The sequence below is a fragment of the Perca fluviatilis genome, chromosome 17, assembly GCF_010015445.1.
Source record: "Perca fluviatilis chromosome 17, GENO_Pfluv_1.0, whole genome shotgun sequence".
NCBI lineage: Eukaryota > Metazoa > Chordata > Actinopteri > Perciformes > Percidae > Perca > Perca fluviatilis.
In genome coordinates this window covers 4,063,690-4,076,614 of record NC_053128.1, presented here as the reverse complement: position 1 = coordinate 4,076,614, position 12,925 = coordinate 4,063,690, and the positions used below count along the sequence as shown (strand labels likewise).

The 12,925-nt window shown below is 34.6% G+C and overlaps 1 long non-coding RNA gene across 1 annotated transcript; it reads right to left on the bottom strand.

Annotated features, from left to right (window-relative positions):
- Positions 1 to 5,072: 5,072 nt before the first annotated feature.
- Positions 5,073 to 7,504, bottom strand: LOC120544964. Its single transcript, XR_005636611.1, has 2 exons — positions 6,047 to 7,504; positions 5,073 to 5,692 (listed from the first exon to the last, which is right to left on the bottom strand). It is a non-coding gene; the product is annotated as an uncharacterized LOC120544964 (long non-coding RNA).
- Between the last annotated feature and the right edge of the window lie 5,421 nt (positions 7,505 to 12,925).

Below are 12,925 nucleotides of genomic sequence, written 5' to 3'. Positions count from 1 at the left end.
TACTGCATGCAAAATAGTGTGACTACCAAATTTGAAAATACATGTTAATTAATTTAAACATTTGAATTGCATTGGTTTACTTTGTACATCAGCAAGCCTGCAATACAATGTGATGTAAGAGTCAGTCCCCTGAGTTTATAAAAGATGTTTCCACATTAAAACGCAAAATAGTAAATTATTTGAGTCTATTTTTAATCAACTCTAATATCTGATCGTGTCTCCTTCCTTAGAGCGTTTATATACATATTAAAGTTAGTTTTGTTTGTGATTTAAAAGTGTAGCTTTATCATCATGTGCAGTAACAAACAAAACAAAGAGACTAATTCATGTGTTTATAAAAAGAATATTTATTATAATCAGTTCACAGATCTGAGTCCAAACAGAAACTTCACCCTTCTGAACTAAGAGGTTCTGCTTCAAAGTGAAGTTTAAACAGACTGAAATGTCCAGGCTCACTGCTCCACTATTCATTCATTTAGTTCTGCATGTAGTTATTTATTTAACGAGACTTAAAATCATGTTTCGTCGTCCACAGTCAGAATCCCACCAGACTCCCTTTAGGAAACCTCTGATTTAAACTTCAGCAGGCTGTGACAGTCCGCTCCGCTGAGTCCTGGTTCTACTTCTCCAGGGCTTCCCTTCCCTCCAGCCGTCCCAGCAGTACGGCCCGGGCCCGGGCCTCCATCCAGCGTGGTGTCGGTTTTCCAGGAAGCGGGCAGTGAGCTCCAGATCCTGCAGCCGCAAACAGACTCTGCTGCCCCGCTTTAGCTTCTCTCCGTACGCCGGCCGCCGGCAAATGCAGTGGAACTTCCAGCCAAAATCTACATACAGGTCGTCCTGGACTACGTGGAAGATCCTGCCGATCACCACTCTGACTTTGGCCGGTCCGATCTGGATCAGCGGGGACCGGCGCAGCAGCGAGATGAAGCGGTGTTCCTGCCCGGCGAAAGAGACGCTGACACCGGCCATGGAACTCACCACCTCCCGCTGCCGCCGGAGCTCAGATTGCAGGTCCAAGGCGGCATATATATCATAAAAACACATTCTCACCTGTGAACTCTTATCCCTTGCTGTTTGGTTTTTGTCATTTATTTCGTTCCAACATCCAAAAACAGTTTGGCATCTTTAGTGCTAATCCTGCGCCACTGAACTCTACCTATCGATCTGCGCTCGATTGCTCTTCCTTCATCCTCCAAGTACCCGGATGTCTGTCTCAGTAACTTGAAATTGAATTTGCTGATCTGAATCTGAATAGTGAGAACTGAATGTGAGGATATATAGAGATTTGAATTTTCAGTGAAGATCAAATTTTATTGGACTTCAGTTACAAATGAATAAATTCAATTTCAAATTACACTATTCAGATTCAATTTTTCAATGCAATGATTCAAATTAAACAATACAATTTCAAATTATGTGATTCAAATTCAGTTTTTCAATGCAGTTATTCAAGTTTAGCAATTCAAATTCAAATATAAATGATTCAAATTCAGTTTCTGGTGGCACATATTTCAACCCATAATCCCACGTCTGATCGTTCTGTATGAAACGGAGAGAAACTTCCTCCAGAGCCACAGACAGCTTTCACACACTACAGACGCCATCTTATTGAGAATAACGTCATAAAGGGTTTCTCCATTAATCTTAACACATTTCAGCAAATTTAAACCTTTTTCAGGTAAACTAAAGTTATTAATTGTAAATATCTTAATCATCTCTAGCAACAACAAAACAACTTCTCTACCGCAGACAAGGACTCGCAGTTCAAGCTGACTGCTTAGTTGAAATCTCTGTCTGAAGTTGTCAATAAGTGTAGGGAACTCCATGATCATGTGATGGTTGTATATCTTGTTCTTCTTGCTGCAGGTAAAATGAAGACAGTATCTGTGGAACAGGAGTTTTCTACTTTCTCAGTTTGCTCTCTGATTGGATGAAGAAAAAATGGGTGGGAGGGCTTCAGACCAGACATGGCATAGTGTACCTATTAAATACAGCAGGGGTGTCAAACTCGTTTTCACTTAGGGCCACATAGGGAGTTTATATTTCTGTGCAAACAGGAAGTAACAAGTTCCTGTGTGTGTGTTTGTGCATTCTTGTAAAGAGTTCCAGTTCAGAGAAAACACATTATACATACTAGTACAGTGCCCATGCAAAATCTGTTTTTGTGTGTTTTGTATTAATTGTTGGTTTGGTGTGCTCATTGTTACAATTACACAGCAAAAGTTCAGTGACATTTTTATTTGTGCATGGTAGAAAGCAAATAATGATACTGACATAATGACATACAATAAAAATGGATAACTGAACTACATGGTTGCATGACAATTTATAATGGTGACATTAGGTGACATGTATTTGGGTATCTGTGTACAGGTAGCAAGAGTTTAGATTAGATTTACTTTAGTTTCAACTTTGTTGTCATTGTGCAGAGTACAATTATAGAGACAATGAAAGGCAGTTAGCATCTAACCAGAAGTGCAAAAATGCAGAAAAGTGCAATGTGAACAGTATAGACAGGTAATGCAGTATAAACAGAATGACATCTAGTGCAGTGTAGACAGTAGTATACAGTTAATGAAGTGGTATGGTGTACAGTAAGGACATGTGCAGTAACATTAACATCCCTTCTGTAAAAACCTTTGACTCTTATATGTCGACAAAATGAAAACAAGAAGTTTGATCCCGGCTTTATCCAAATGTTCACAATTTTTGTTCTGGACATTTATGCAAATGAGCGCATATGTAATAAGATCATTTCTCATTTTCACAAACTTTTCAGAAGACTTGTAACATTGCCAAAAATATTTGTCTTAATGTGACTTTGTCCTCGCTCTGATTTCAGTGAAGATCAGATTAATGTGAGCTAAAGGATCAAACCTCTACACAGACTCAGATATACAGGAAACAACCAGTGTTGTAACAAAGTACAAACACTTTGTTACTGTACTTAAGTAGAATATTCACATATATGTACTCTACTTTGTACGGAGCCCCTAAGGGGACATGAGCAAAAAAAAATTTAAAGTTTAGTTTCATGTGCTCATGTGAAAATGAAAAGCCTTACTGTTAAATAGAAATAGCAATGGTGAATCTTAAAATGTCAAAAGGCAATTACCAAATGTAAAATTCAAAAGATAAAACTTCAAATTGAAAATTATTAATTATTTTTTTCTATTTGAGATTTTAAGTATTTTGTTTTTTAAGTTTTTCCATTTCACATTTTGAGTTTCATATTTGGTCCAAAATATAGTGATATTTGATTTTCTTCATATCGCCCAGCCCTAAGTGCAACTTCGTTTGTTGTTTATTATTACAAGTGTTTTTGAGCCAAAACAATTATACACGTCATATATATATACACACACACACACACTGTATATATATAAATTATATAGGTTTCTTTTATCAAACTCGTTTTCACTTAGGGCCACACTGGAGAAAGAGAATCACACCGCGGGCCAGACAAGTATAGAGTTTATTGACGTGCTTTTGTTACTGCATGTCATTTTTTTTTTTTTACATTTTGATAGCTTTTTTCCTCATTTATGTTGTTTTTTCTGACGTTTTTGTGGCTTTGTCAGACATTTATCAACTTTTGGTAAATTTGTTGCTTTTTCTGACATTTTTGTATGCTTTTTGTCGCCTTTTGTTGACACGATGCCCTACAAAAGTCATCAAAAGAGTTCCTTCTGGGGGAATTTCTGAGTCTCAGAGTTGGGAAATCTGCCATATTCTGCTTTGAATATCATGTAATTGCAGTTTAAAAAACTAGGCGGGCCAAAATGTATTGTGAACCCAAATTGATATACGGGCCGGATCTAAATCTACAAGGGGCCGGATTTGGCCTGCGGGCGTCGAGTTTGACACATGTGAAATACAGGATTGATTTTAAGATTCTTTTATTTGTTTTTAAAGCCATTTGTGGTCAGGCTCCTCAGTATATCTCAGAACTCCTCCTCAGCCCCTACTCCAATTCCAGGCCTCTTAGATCCTCAAATCAATTATTTTTAACTGTTCCTCGATCGAGGTAAGTGGGTAAGGGAGATCGTGCCTTTTCTGTGGCAGCTCCAAAGCTTTGGAATAGATGTTCCCCATCCATTGACAGTTTTAAAACACATCTCAAGACATATTTGTTCTCAATGGCCTTTGGTTGCTCTTAGAGGTTTGTAGCATCTTAATAAGATATTGTACTGTATTTTTTGCATTTATTGCTATTTTCTTTTTTTTGGGACTCCTTTTCCTTGATTTTAGTGGTTGTGTTGTGCACTTCAATTTGTACAGTACTGTGGTCAACTTTGGTTATTTTAAATGTGCTATATAAATAAACTTGACTTGACTTGACTAAATGATCAAACGGTGCACCATTGCTGAAAAGAAAAAAAAGGGACCCAAGTTGGGAAAGTTTGCATGATGACATTACATCTGCTGAGGGTGTGTGTAACGTGCTTCAAGCTGCCTCCACACAGTAACATTCACCTACAGTTCTTTTATTCTTCATTTAAAATCAGAGAGAGTTACCCTAAATATGTTCAGCTCAACAGAGAACACCATACCTGCCAACATGGGGCTGTTGAAAATACGTGGTTTATTGGAGAAATTTAAGACATGAATAGTCAAAGTGAAGTCAAATAAATGTTTTCTTTCTAGTAGTGTTAAAGATGTTTCTGTCTGTTAAGTGTCTGGCTTTAAAAAGAACTCCAGACTGCAGTTTACCTGCTGACAGTTTAGATTTCTGTGCAAACAGGAAGTAACAAGTTCCTGTGTGTGTGTGTCAGTGACATTTTTATTTGTGACTTCATACATTGCACATGTTTACATTTTAAATTTGACTTTTCACATTACATTTTACATTTTCAAATTATCACTTTACATTTCAACTTTGCTTTTTCAGTTTCCTTTTTCTTTTTTAAATTTAATTATGGCATTATTTTTCTTAGTAGCGTATTACAATAATAATGTTTTTAATTTGATCTCGCTACGTTTTCTCTTTGGATTTTCAATTTGAATTATGAATAAATATATCCTCTATAAAATAAGGAAGCCATGATGTTAATTCAAGGTTTTTTTTAACCTTTACTTCTAATAATGAAGCACATTTAATATCATAACATTACTTTTGATACCTAAGTTCAGTAAATATCTGACACTTGAAGACTTTTACTCAAGTAATGCTCTAAAAGGTGACTTCAACTTCTACCAAAGTCTGTTTCTGGTAACATACTTTTACTTTAAGTATTGCTTTCAAGTACTTTATCCTGGGAACAACCCAACAACAAAACAAATACACAAAACTCAGTGATCTCTTTTGATGTCTTTATTGAAATGAATAAATATGAAATTTTTATCTCTAATCACTTTAAAGTTAATTCAATTTTTTTTTTTACTTTTACTTCTAATAATGAAGCACATTTAATATCATAACATTATTTTTGATACCTAAGTTCAGTAAATATCAGACACTTTAAGACTTTAACTCACACGATCTCATAGTATGGTACATCATCAGATATGGCTCCTCGTTCGTCCTCCACGCTGTCGGTGGCGATCCTACGTCTGATCGTTCTGTATGAAACGGAGAGAAACTTCCTCCAGAGCCACAGACCGCTTTCACACACTACAGACGCCATCTTATTGAGAATAATGTCATAAAGGGTTTCTCCATTAATCTTAACACATTTCAGCAAATTTAAACCTTTTTCAGGTACAAATGAATAAATTCAATTTCAAATTACACTATTCAGATTCAATTTTTCAATGCAATGATTCAAATTAAACAATACAATTTCAAATTATGTGATTCAAATTCAGTTTTTCAATGCAGTTATTCAAGTTTAGCAATTCAAATTCAAATATAAATGATTCAAATTCAGTTTCTGGTGGCACATATTTCAACCCATAATCCTACGTCTGATCGTTCTGTATGAAACGGAGAGAAACTTCCTCCAGAGCCACAGACAGCTTTCACACACTACAGACACCATCTTATTGAGAATAACGTCATAAAGGGTTTCTCCATTAATCTTAACACATTTCAGCAAATTTAAACCTTTTTCAGGTAAACTAAAGTTATTAATTGTAAATATCTTAATCATCTCTAGCAACAACAAAACAACTTCTCTACCGCAGACAAGGACTCGCAGTTCAAGCTGACTGCTTAGTTGAAATCTCTGTCTGAAGTTGTCAATAAGTGTAGGGAACTCCATGATCATGTGATGGTTGTATATCTTGTTCTTCTTGCTGCAGGTAAAATGAAGACAGTATCTGTGGAACAGGAGTTTTCTACTTTCTCAGTTTGCTCTCTGATTGGATGAAGAAAAAATGGGTGGGATGGCTTCAGACCAGACATGGCATAGTGTACCTATTAAATACAGCAGGGGTGTCAAACTCGTTTTCACTTAGGGCCACATAGGGAGTTTATATTTCTGTGCAAACAGGAAGTAACAAGTTCCTGTGTGTGTGTTTGTGCATTCTTGTAAAGAGTTCCAGTTCAGAGAAAACACATTATACATACTAGTACAGTGCCCATGCAAAATCTGTTTTTGTGTGTTTTGTATTAATTGTTGGTTTGGTGTGTTTAAGTGCTCATTGTTACAATTACACAGCAAAAGTTCAGTGACATTTTTATTTGTGCATGGTAGAAAGCAAATAATGATACTGACATAATGACATACAATAAAAATGGATAACTGAACTACATGGTTGCATGACAATTTATAATGGTGACATTAGGTGACATGTATTTGGGTATCTGTGTACAGGTAGCAAGAGTTTAGATTAGATTTACTTTAGTTTCAACTTTGTTGTCATTGTGCAGAGTACAATTATAGAGACAATGAAAGGCAGTTAGCATCTAACCAGAAGTGCAAAAATGCAGAAAAGTGCAATGTGAACAGTATAGACAGGTAATGCAGTATAAACAGAATGACATCTAGTGCAGTGTAGACAGTAGTATACAGTTAATGAAGTGGTATGGTGTACAGTAAGGACATGTGCAGTAACATTAACATCCCTTCTGTAAAAACCTTTGACTCTTATATGTCGACAAAATGAAAACAAGAAGTTTGATCCCGGCTTTATCCAAATGTTCACAATTTTTGTTCTGGACATTTATGCAAATGAGCGCATATGTAATAAGATCATTTCTCATTTTCACAAACTTTTCAGAAGACTTGTAACATTGCCAAAAATATTTGTCTTAATGTGACTTTGTCCTCGCTCTGATTTCAGTGAAGATCAGATTAATGTGAGCTAAAGGATCAAACCTCTACACAGACTCAGATATACAGGAAACAACCAGTGTTGTAACAAAGTACAAACACTTTGTTACTGTACTTAAGTAGAATATTCACATATATGTACTCTACTTTGTACGGAGCCCCTAAGGGGACATGAGCAAAAAAAAATTTAAAGTTTAGTTTCATGTGCTCATGTGAAAATGAAAAGCCTTACTGTTAAATAGAAATAGCAATGGTGAATCTTAAAATGTCAAAAGGCAATTACCAAATGTAAAATTCAAAAGATAAAACTTCAAATTGAAAATTATTAATTATTTTTTTCTATTTGAGATTTTAAGTATTTTGTTTTTTAAGTTTTTCCATTTCACATTTTGAGTTTCATATTTGGTCCAAAATATAGTGATATTTGATTTTCTTCATATCGCCCAGCCCTAAGTGCAACTTCGTTTGTTGTTTATTATTACAAGTGTTTTTGAGCCAAAACAATTATACACGTCATATATATGTATATATATATATATATATATATATATATATATATACATACAACACACACACACTGTATATATATCAATTATATAGGTTTCTTTTATCAAACTCGTTTTCACTTAGGGCCACACTGGAGAAAGAGAATCACACCGCGGGCCAGACAAGTATAGAGTTTATTGACGTGCTTTTGTTACTGCATGTCATTTTTTTTTTTTACATTTTGATAGCTTTTTTCCTCATTTATGTTGTTTTTTCTGACGTTTTTGTGGCTTTGTCAGACATTTATCAACTTTTGGTAAATTTGTTGCTTTTTCGGACATTTTGTTGGCTGTTGCTTTTTGTGCCTTTTGACACGCTGCCCTACAAAAGTCATCAAAAGAGTTCCTTCTGGGGAATTTCTGAGTCTCAGAGTCGGGAAATCTGCCATATTCTGCTTTGAATGTCATGTAATTGCAGTTTAAAAAACTAGGCTGGCCAAAATGTTTGGGAACCCAAATTGATATAACGGGCCGGGATCTAAATCTACAAGGGGCCGTGGATTTGCCTGCGGGCGTCCGAGTTTGACACATGTGAAATACAGGATTGATTTTAAAATTCTTTTTATTTGTTTTTAAAGCGATTGTAAAGCATTTGTGGTCAGGCTCCTCAGTATATCTCAGAACTCCTCCTCAGCCCCTACTCCAATTCCAGGCCTCTTAGATCCTCAAATCAATTATTTTTAACTGTTCCTCGATCGAGGTAAGTGGGTAAGGGAGATTCGTGCCTTTTCTGTGGCAGCTCCAAAGCTTTGGAATAGATGTTCCCCCTTCCATTGACAGTTTTAAAACCACATCTCAAGACATATTTGTTCTCAATGGCATTTGGTTGCTCTTAGAGGTTTGTAGCATCTTAATAAGATATTGTACTGTATTTTTTTTGCATTTATTGCTATTTTCTTTTTTGGGACTCCTTTTCCTTGATTTTAGTGGTTGTGTTGTGCACTTCAATTTGTACAGTACTGTGGTCAACTTTGGTTATTTTAAATGTGCTATATAAATAAACGAGACTTGACTTGACTAAATGATCAAACGGTGCCCATTGCTGAAAAGAAAAAAAGGGACCCAAGTTTGGAAAGTTTGCATGACATTACATCTGCTGAGGGTATAGTGCTGTAACGTAAGCTTCGCGCCTCCACACAGTAACATTCACCTACAGTTCTTTTATTCTTCATTTAAAATCAGAGAGAGTTACCCTAAATATGTTCAGCTCAACAGAGAACACCATACCTGCCAACATGGGGCTGTTGAAAATACGTGGTTTATTGGAGAAATTTAAGACATGAATAGTCAAAGTGAAGTCAAATAAATGTTTTCTTTCTAGTAGTGTTAAAGATGTTTCTGTCTGTTGAAGTGTCTGGCTTTAAAAGAACTCCAGACTGCAGTTTACCTGCTGACAGTTTAGATTTCTGTGCAAACAGGAAGTACACTATGTTGTGTGTGTGTGTGACAGTATTTTTATTTGTGACTTCATACATTGCACATGTTTACATTTTAAATTTGACTTTTCACATTACATTTTACATTTTCAAATTATCATTTTACATTTCAACTTTGCTTTTTCAGTTTCCTTTTTCTTTTTTAAATTTAATTATGGCATTATTTTTCTTAGTAGCGTATTACAATAATAATGTTTTTAATTTGATCTCGCTACGTTTTCTCTTTGGATTTTCAATTTGAATTATGAATAAATATATCCTCTATAAAATAAGGAAGCCATGATGTTAATTCAAGGTTTTTTTTAACCTTTACTTCTAATAATGAAGCACATTTAATATCATAACATTAACTTTTGATACCTAAGTTCAGTAAATATCTGACACTTGAAGACTTTTACTCAAGTAATGCTCTAAAAGGTGACTTCAACTTCTACCAAAGTCTGTTTCTGGTAACATACTTTTACTTTAAGTATTGCTTTCAAGTACTTTATCCTGGGAACAACCCAACAACAAAACAAATACACAAAACTCAGTGATCTCTTTTGATGTCTTTATTGAAATGAATAAATATGAAATTTAAATCTCTAATCACTTTAAAGTTAATTCAAGTTTTTTTTTTTTTTTTACTTTTACTTCTAATAATGAAGCACATTTAATATCATAACATTATTTTTGATACCTAAGTTCAGTAAATATCTGACACTTGAAGACTTTTACTCAAGTAATGCTCTAAAAGGTGACTTCAACTTCTACCAAAGTCTGTTTCTGGTAACATACTTTTACTTTAAGTATTGCTTTCAAGTACTTTATCCTGGGAACAACCCAACAACAAAACAAATACACAAAACTCAGTGATCTCTTTTGATGTCTTTATTGAAATGAATAAATATGAAATTTTTATCTCTAATCACTTTAAAGTTAATTCAATTTTTTTTTTTTACTTTTACTTCTAATAATGAAGCACATTTAATATCATAACATTATTTTTGATACCTAAGTTCAGTAAATATCAGACACTTTAAGACTTTAACTCACACGATCTCATAGTATGGTACATCATCAGATATGGCTCCTCGTTCGTCCTCCACGCTGTCGGTGGCGATCCTACGTCTGATCGTTCTGTATGAAACGGAGAGAAACTTCCTCAAGAGCCACAGACCGCTTTCACACACTACAGACGCCATCTTATTGAGAATAATGTCATAAAGGGGTTTCTCCATTAATCTTAACACATTTCAGCAAATTTAAACCTTTTTCAGGTACAAATGAATAAATTCAATTTCAAATTACACTATTCAGATTCAGTTTTTCAATGCAATGATTCAAATTAAACAATACAATTTCAAATTATGTGATTCAAATTCAGTTTTTCAATGCAGTTATTCAAGTTTAGCAATTCAAATTCAAATATAAATGATTCAAATTCAGTTTCTGGTGGCACATATTTCAACCCATAATCCTACGTCTGATCGTTCTGTATGAAACGGAGAGAAACTTCCTCCAGAGCCACAGACAGCTTTCACACACTACAGACACCATCTTATTGAGAATAATGTCATAAAGGGTTTCTCCATTAATCTTAACACATTTCAGCAAATTAATACCTTTTTCCGGTAAACTAAAGTTATTAATTGTAAATATCTTAATCATCTCTAGCAACAACAAAACAACTTCTCTACCGCAGACAAGGACTCGCAGTTCAAGCTGACTGCTTAGTTGAAATCTCTGTCTGAAGTTGTCAATAAGTGTAGGGAACTCCATGATCATGTGATGGTTGTATATCTTGTTCTTCTTGCTGCAGGTAAAATGAAGACAGTATCTGTGGAACAGGAGTTTTCTACTTTCTCAGTTTGCTCTCTGATTGGATGAAGAAAAAATGGGTGGGATGGCTCCAGACCAGACATGGCATAGTGTACCTATTAAATACAGCAGGGGTGTCAAACTCGTTTTCACTTAGGGCCACATAGGGAGTTTATATTTCTGTGCAAACAGGAAGTAACAAGTTCCTGTGTGTGTGTTTGTGCATTCTTGTAAAGAGTTCCAGTTCAGAGAAAACACATTATACATACTAGTACAGTGCCCATGCAAAATCTGTTTTTGTGTGTTTTGTATTAATTGTTGGTTTGGTGTGTTTAAGTGCTCATTGTTACAATTACACAGAAAAAGTTCAGTGACATTTTTATTTGTGCATGGTAGAAAGCAAATAATGATGCGACATAATGACATACAAAAAATGGATAACTGAACTACATGGTTGCATGACAATTTATAATGGTGGCATTAGGTGACATGTATTTGGGTATCTGTGTACAGGTAGCAAGAGTTTAGATTAGATTTACTTAGTTTCAACTTTGTTGTCATTGTGCAGAGTACAATTATAGAGACAATGAAAGGCAGTTAGCATCTAAACAGAAGTGCAAAAATGCAGAAAAGTGCAATGTGAACAGTATAGACAGGTAATGCAGTATAAACAGAATGACATCTAGTGCAGTGTAGACAGTAGTATACAGTTAATGAAGTGGTATGGTGTACAGTAAGGACATGTGCAGTAACATTAACATCCCTTCTGTAAAACCTTTGACTCTTATGTGTCGACAAAAATGAAAACAAGAAGTTTGATCCCGGCTTTATCCAAATGTTCACAATTTTTGTTCTGGACATTTATGCAAATGAGCGCATATGTAATAAGATCATTTCTCATTTTCACAAACTTTTCCAAGATGACTTGTAACATTGCCAAAAATATTTGTCTTAATGTGACTTTGTCCTCGCTCTGATTTCAGTGAAGATCAGATTAATGTGAGCTAAAGGATCAAACCTCTACACAGACTCAGATATACAGGAAACAACCAGTGTTGTAACAAAGTACAAACACTTTGTTACTGTACTTAAGTAGAATATTCACATATATGTACTCTACTTTGTACGGAGCCCCTAAGGGGACATGAGCAAAAAACAAATTTAAAGTTTAGTTTCATGTGCTCATGTGAAAATGAAAAGCCTTACTGTTAAATAGAAATAGCAATGGTGAATCTTAAAATGTCAAAGGCAATTACCAAATGTAAAATTCAAAAGATAAAACTTCAAATTGAAAATTATTAATTATTTTTTTCTATTTCAGATTTTAATTTAAGTATTTTGTTTTTTAAGTTTTTCCAATTCACATTTTGAGTTTCATATTTGGTCCAAAATATAGTGATATTTGATTTTCTTCATATCGCCCAGCCCTAAGTGCAACTTCGTTTGTTGTTTATTATTACAAGTGTTTTTGAGCCAAAACAATTATACACGTCATATATATGTATATATATATATATACACACACACACTGTATATATATCAATTATATAGGTTTCTTTTATCAAACTCGTTTTCACTTAGGGCCACACTGGAGAAAGAGAATCACACCGCGGGCCAGACAAGTATAGAGTTTATTGACGTGCTTTTGTTACTGCATGTCATTTTTTTTTTTTTACATTTTGATAGCTTTTTTCCTCATTTATGTTGTTTTTTCTGACGTTTTTGTGGCTTTGTCAGACATTTATCAACTTTTGGTAAATTTGTTGCTTTTTCTGACATTTTTGTATGCTTTTTGTTGCCTTTTGTTGACACGATGCCCTACAAAAGTCATCAAAAGAGTTCCTTCTGGGGGAATTTCTGAGTCTCAGAGTCGGGAAATCTGCCATATTCTGCTTTGAATGTCATGTAATTGCAGTTTAAAAAACTA